This window comes from Oncorhynchus keta, unplaced genomic scaffold, assembly GCF_023373465.1.
Source record: "Oncorhynchus keta strain PuntledgeMale-10-30-2019 unplaced genomic scaffold, Oket_V2 Un_contig_27061_pilon_pilon, whole genome shotgun sequence".
Lineage (NCBI taxonomy): Eukaryota > Metazoa > Chordata > Actinopteri > Salmoniformes > Salmonidae > Oncorhynchus > Oncorhynchus keta.
The window spans coordinates 1-6,216 of record NW_026285316.1 but is presented as its reverse complement, the minus strand read 5'-3'; the positions used below and the strand labels follow the sequence as shown (position 1 = coordinate 6,216).

Below are 6,216 nucleotides of genomic sequence, written 5' to 3'. Positions count from 1 at the left end.
CCATAGATGAATGAGGTTTGGAAAACTGGCCCATAGAGTTCTATAGATGAATGAGGTCTGGAAAACTGGCCCATAGAGTTCTATAGATGAATGAGGTTTGGAAAACTGGCCCATAGAGTTCTATAGATGAATGAGGTTTGGAAAACTGGCCCATAGAGTTCTATAGATGAATGAGGTCTGGAAACTGTCCCATAGAGTTCTATAGATGAATGAGGTCTGGAAAACTGGCCCATGGAGTTCTATAGATGAATGAGGTCTGGAAAACTGTCCCATAGAGTTCTATAGATGAATGAGGTCTGGAAAACTGGCCCATAGAGTTCTATAGATGAATGAGGTTCTGAAACTGTCCCATAGAGTTCTATAGATGAATGAGGTCTGGAAAACTGTCCCATAGAGTTCTATAGATGAATGAGGTCTGGAAAACTGGCCCATAGAGTTCTATAGATGAATGAGGTCTGGAAAACTGGCCCATAGAGTTCTATAGATGAATGAGGTCTGGAAAACTGGCCCATAGAGTTCTATAGATGAATGAGGTTCTGAAACTGTCCCATAGAGTTCTATAGATGAATGAGGTCTGGAAAACTGGCCCATAGAGTTCTATAGATGAATGAGGTCTGGAAAACTGGCCCATAGAGTTCTATAGATGAATGAAGTCTGGAAAACTGGCCCATAGAGTTCTATAGATGAATGAGGTCTGGAAAACTGTCCCAAAGAGTTCCATAGATAAATGAGCGAGTCGTGTTATGTTTCTCTGCCTCTGACAGGAAGTGTGCGTTGAGCGGCGTGTCCCGGTCCTGCACGCACCGCATCAAACTTGGAGACAGAGAGTTACTACCACATCTCTCCCTCTAGCAGGGCACGGGTACCTAACCATGTTTGTTGTGTCCTAATCATTTAAACCACATTATGCATTCTAAACATTGATGCATAACATTCATTCATTCAGATGAATATGGCTACCTTTGTGTTCATAAAGACTTTTATCATTGCAGAACTTTTATTTTGAAATTGTGAAACCCGTTTATCATTGCAGAACTTTTATTTTGAAATTGTAGAAACCTGTTTATCATTGCAGAACTTTTATTTTGAAATTGTGAAACCCGTTTATCATTGCAGAACTTTTATTTTGAAATTGTGAAACCCGTTTATCATTGCAGAACTTTTATTTTGAAATTGTGAAACCCGTTTATCATTGCAGAACTTTTATTTTGAAATTGTGAAACCCGTTTATCATTGCAGAACTTTTATTTTGAAATTGTGAAACCCGTTTATCATTGCAGAACTTTTATTTTGAAATTGTGAAACCCGTTTATCATTGCAGAACTTTTATTTTGAAATTGTGAAACCCGTTTCTCATTCCCAACCCCTCCAGATAACAGCGGTGTGTGATTTCTTCACCTATATCCGCTACATACAGCAGGGCCTGGTCAGACATGATGGTAAGTGTGACGTCCTTCCTCTTTAACAGATAAACACTGAGGTCAACAATGGGACCCATTTTTAACAGTGCTCTCTCCTGGCATTTACATTCCTCTTTTGTCAATGTAGACAGCAAATCTGTCTGGTGTTCTGAAACCCTTTCAACTAATGAAACCCTAATGTATTTGACCCCTGACCCCCAGCGGAACAGATGTTCTGGGAAGTGACGCGTCTACGGAGGGAGATGACTGTGGCCAAGCTGGGCTTCTACCTCACAGACACAGACCAGGGATAGAGGACAGACAAGAGGAGACATCACCGTTAGCCCTGGGTCATGTTCATTAGGGCACACCGTAGCAACTAAAAAAAGAAACGTTGTGCTTGACAGACCGTTTTTTTTTTGTTTTGTTTTTGCAAGCGCTTCGTATTGGACAAGTTCAAGATATTACCACCCGTTTAGGGACGCTTTCTTCCGTTTTCATGCCTACTGAACACGACCCTGGGCTTAGAAAGACAAGAGATACCAGCTGTACAGAGACACGAGATCACCAGTACCCCTTTTTACACTGTCCTGATAATCCAACCCCAAAAATCCACTGGGCTGGAGTGTGAAAAGTCCTCAGCTGGCCACGGTGAACACAGAAACCAGATCACGGATCTTATTGAGTAGGAGAGCCATTTTCAAGTGTGTCTGACGAGGGAAGCAGAAATGCTACAGCAAATATGACACCATTTAGCAATTAGATTAGATTAGATTAGTCTCGTAACAAATCAGCCCGATCTGGCGAGCTACACGGTAGAGGAAACATTTTTTTTTTGTAGCAAAACAGAAAGTAAGCTTGTGAGATCAGTAGAGTTCGTACGATGCTAGCAGTTAGAGCTATGTACTTTATAAACTAGCACAATATTATAACACAACCACAAAGACATACAATAAATAGCATCTTTTAAAAGGACAGTAAGCGTATATGTGAAAATGTATCAATATACCATAGAAACTCTTGTTATTACTACGTAAAATTGACAAGTGGTTACACAGCTGATCTTAGTTGGCACAGATTGAAACTATATACGCATGTGTCATGCTGCCACGGAAACACTAGTATGGGTTTAATCCTAACTGGTCAGGTTAATCTCACAGATCTTTTTAAGTTGGAGTTCTGACCAATAGAGAACTATGCTGCTCACTTTTCATTCTAACAGCTGTCATGTGGTACCTGTGTACCAGTCCTGCATGTTGTCTCATCTCCTCTCACCTTAACAACCAGACTACGTACGTGTTGTCGTCTCCTCTCACCTTAACAACCAGACTACGTACGTGTTGTCGTCTCCTCTCACCTTAACAACCAGACTACGTACGTGTTGTCGTCTCCTCTCACCTTAACAACCAGACTACGTACGTGTTGTCTCCACTCAACAACCAAACTACGTACGTGTTGTCGTCTCCTCTCACCTTAACAACCAGACTACGTACGTGTTGTCGTCTCCTCTCACCTTAACAACCAGACTACGTACGTGTTGTCGTCTCCTCTCACCTTAACAACCAGACTACGTACGTGTTGTCGTCTCCTCTCACCTTAACAACCAGACTACGTACGTGTTGTCGTCTCCTCTCACCTTAACAACCAGACTACGTACGTGTTGTCGTCTCCTCTCACCTTAACAACCAGACTACGTACGTGTTGTCGTCTCCTCTCACCTTAACAACCAGACTACGTACGTGTTGTCGTCTCCTCTCACCTTAACAACCAGACTACGTACGTGTTGTCGTCTCCTCTCACCTTAACAACCAGACTACGTACGTGTTGTCGTCTCCTCTCACCTTAACAACCAGACTACGTACGTGTTGTCGTCTCCTCTCACCTTAACAACCAGACTACGTACGTGTTGTCGTCTCCTCTCACCTTAACAACCAGACTACGTACGTGTTGTCGTTCCTCTCACCTTAACAACCAGACTACGTACGTTTTGTCGTCTCCTCTCACCTTAACAACCAGACTACGTACGTGTTGTCGTCTCCTCAACAACCAGACTACGTACGTTTGTCGTCTCCTCTCACCTTAACAACCAGACTACGTACGTGTTGTCGTCTCCTCTCACCTTAACAACCAGACTACGTACGTGTTGTCGTCTCCTCTCACCTTAACAACCAGACTACGACGTGTTGTCGCTCCTCTCACCTTAACAACCAGACTACGTACGTGTTGTCGTCTCCTCTCACCTTAACAACCAGACTACGTACGTGTTGTCGTCTCCTCTCACCTTAACAACCAGACTACGTACGTGTTGTCGTCTCCTCTCACCTTAACAACCAGACTACGTACGTGTTGTCGTCTCCTCTCACCTTAACAACCAGACTACGTACGTGTTGTCGTCTCCTCTCACCTTAACAACCAGACTACGTACGTGTTGTCGTCTCCTCTCACCTTAACAACCAGACTACGTACGTGTTGTCGTCTCCTCTCACCTTAACAACCAGACTACGTACGTGTTGTCGTCTCCTCTCACCTTAACAACCAGACTACGTACGTGTTGTCGTCTCCTCTCACCTTAACAACCAGACTACGTACGTGTTGTCGTCTCCTCTCACCTTAACAACCAGACTACGTACGTGTTGTCGTCTCCTCTCACCTAACAACCAGACTACGTACGTGTTGTCGTCTCCTCTCACCTTAACAGCCAGACTACATTTACATTTACATTTAAGTCATTTAGCAGACGCTCTTATCCAGAAGCGACTTACAAGTTGGACTACGTACGTGTTGTCGTCTCCTCTCACCTTAACAACCAGACTACGTACGTGTTGTCGTCTCCTCTCACCTTAACAACCAGACTACGTACGTGTTGTCGTCTCCTCTCCAACAACCAGACTACGTACGTGTTGTCGTCTCCCTCTCAACAACCAAACTACGTACGTGTTGTCGTCTCCTCTCACCTTAACAACCAGACTACGTACGTGTTGTCGTCTCCTCTCACCTCAACAACCAGACTACGTACGTGTTGTCGTCTCCTCTCACCTCAACAACCAGACTACGTACGTGTTGTCGTCTCCTCTCACCTTAACAACCAGACTACGTACGTGTTGTCGTCTCCTCTCAACAACCAAACTACGTACGTGTTGTCGTCTCCTCTCAACAACCAGACTACGTACGTGTTGTCGTCTCCTCTCACCTTAACAACCAGACTACGTACGTGTTGTCGTCTCCTCTCACCTTAACAACCAGACTACGTACGTGTTGTCGTCTCCTCTCACCTTAACAACCAGACTACGTACGTGTTGTCGTCTCCTCTCACCTCAACAACCAGACTACGTACGTGTTGTCGTCTCCTCTCACCTCAACAACCAGACTACGTACGTGTTGTCGTCTCCTCTCACCTCAACAACCAGACTACGTACGTGTTGTCGTCTCCTCTCACCTTAACAACCAGACTACGTACGTGTTGTCGTCTCCTCTCACCTTAACAACCAGACTACGTACGTGTTGTCGTCTCCTCTCACCTTAACAACCAGACTACGTACGTGTTGTCGTCTCCTCTCACCTCAACAACCAGACTACGTACGTGTTGTCGTCTCCTCTCACCTCAACAACCAGACTACGTACGTGTTGTCGTCTCCTCTCACCTTAACAACCAGACTACGTACGTGTTGTCGTCTCCTCTCACCTCAACAACCAGACTACGTACGTGTTGTCGTCTCCTCTCACCTTAACAGCCAGACTACGTACGTGTTGTCGTGTCCTCTCAACAACCAAACTACGTACGTGTTGTCGTCTCCTCTCACCTTAACAACCAGACTACGTACGTGTTGTCGTTCTCCTCTCACCTTAACAACCAGACTACGTACGTGTTGTCGTCTCCTCTCACCTTAACAACCAGACTACGTACGTGTTGTCGTCTCCTCAACAACCAGACTACGTACGTGTTGTCGTCTCCTCAACAACCAGACTACGTACGTGTTGTCGTCTCCTCTCAACAACCAAACTACGTACGTGTTGTCGTCTCCTCTCACCTTAACAACCAGACTACGTACGTGTTGTCGTCTCCTCTCACCTTAACAACCAGACTACGTACGTGTTGTCGTCTCCTCTCACCTTAACAACCAGGCTACGTACGTGTTGTCGTCTCCTCTCACCTTAACAACCAGACTACGTACGTGTTGTCGTCTCCTCTCGCCTCAACAACCAGACTACGTACATGTTGTCGTCTCCTCTCACCTTAACAACCAGACTACGTACGTGTTGTCGTCTCCTCTCACCTTAACAACCAGACTACGTACGTGTTGTCGTCTCCTCTCAACAACCAGACTACGTACGTGTTGTCGTCTCCCTCTCAACAACCAGACTATGTACGTGTTGTCGTCTCCTCTCACCTTAACAACCAGACTACGTACGTGTTGTCGTCTCCTCTCACCTCAACAACCAGACTACGTACGTGTTGTCGTCTCCTCTCACCTCAACAACCAGACTACGTACATGTTGTCGTCTCCTCTCACCTCAACAACCAGACTACGTACATGTTGTCGTCTCCTCTCACCAACCAGACTACGTACGTGTTGTCGTCTCCTCTCACCTTAACAACCAGACTACGTACGTGTTGTCGTCTCCTCTCACCTTAACAACCAGACTACGTACGTGTTGTCGTCTCCTCAACAACCAGACTACGTACGTGTTGTCGTCTCCTCAACAACCAGACTACGTACGTGTTGTCGTCTCCTCTCACCTCAACAACCAGACTACGTACGTGTTGTCGTCTCCTCTCACCTTAACAGCCAGACTACGTACGTTTTGTCGTCTCCTC

At 45.4% G+C, this 6,216-nt stretch overlaps 2 long non-coding RNA genes across 63 annotated transcripts; one reads left to right on the top strand and one right to left on the bottom strand.

Moving 5' to 3' along the window:
* The first annotated feature begins 18 nt into the window (after positions 1–18).
* Positions 19–2,753, top strand: LOC118381901 (uncharacterized). Of its 13 annotated transcripts, none has more exons than XR_008112258.1 (6): positions 19–95; positions 255–334; positions 414–533; positions 613–862; positions 1,373–1,439; positions 1,623–2,753. It is a non-coding gene; the product is annotated as an uncharacterized LOC118381901 (long non-coding RNA). The 13 variants fall into 13 exon arrangements; XR_008112248.1 differs by having other exon boundaries at positions 573–862; XR_008112251.1 differs by having other exon boundaries at positions 374–533.
* On the bottom strand, positions 2,556–6,132 carry LOC127922772 (uncharacterized). 50 transcript variants are annotated; one of them, XR_008112226.1, is made up of 11 exons: positions 5,830–6,132; positions 5,634–5,710; positions 5,243–5,510; positions 5,042–5,123; positions 4,837–5,000; positions 4,396–4,754; positions 3,641–3,886; positions 3,479–3,560; positions 3,364–3,404; positions 2,841–3,077; positions 2,556–2,688 (listed from the first exon to the last, which is right to left on the bottom strand). It is a non-coding gene; the product is annotated as an uncharacterized LOC127922772 (long non-coding RNA). The 50 variants fall into 50 exon arrangements; XR_008112229.1 differs by having other exon boundaries at positions 3,600–3,804; XR_008112225.1 differs by lacking the exon at positions 3,479–3,560 and having other exon boundaries at positions 3,764–4,050; positions 4,355–4,477; positions 4,591–4,754.
* Between the last annotated feature and the right edge of the window lie 84 nt (positions 6,133–6,216).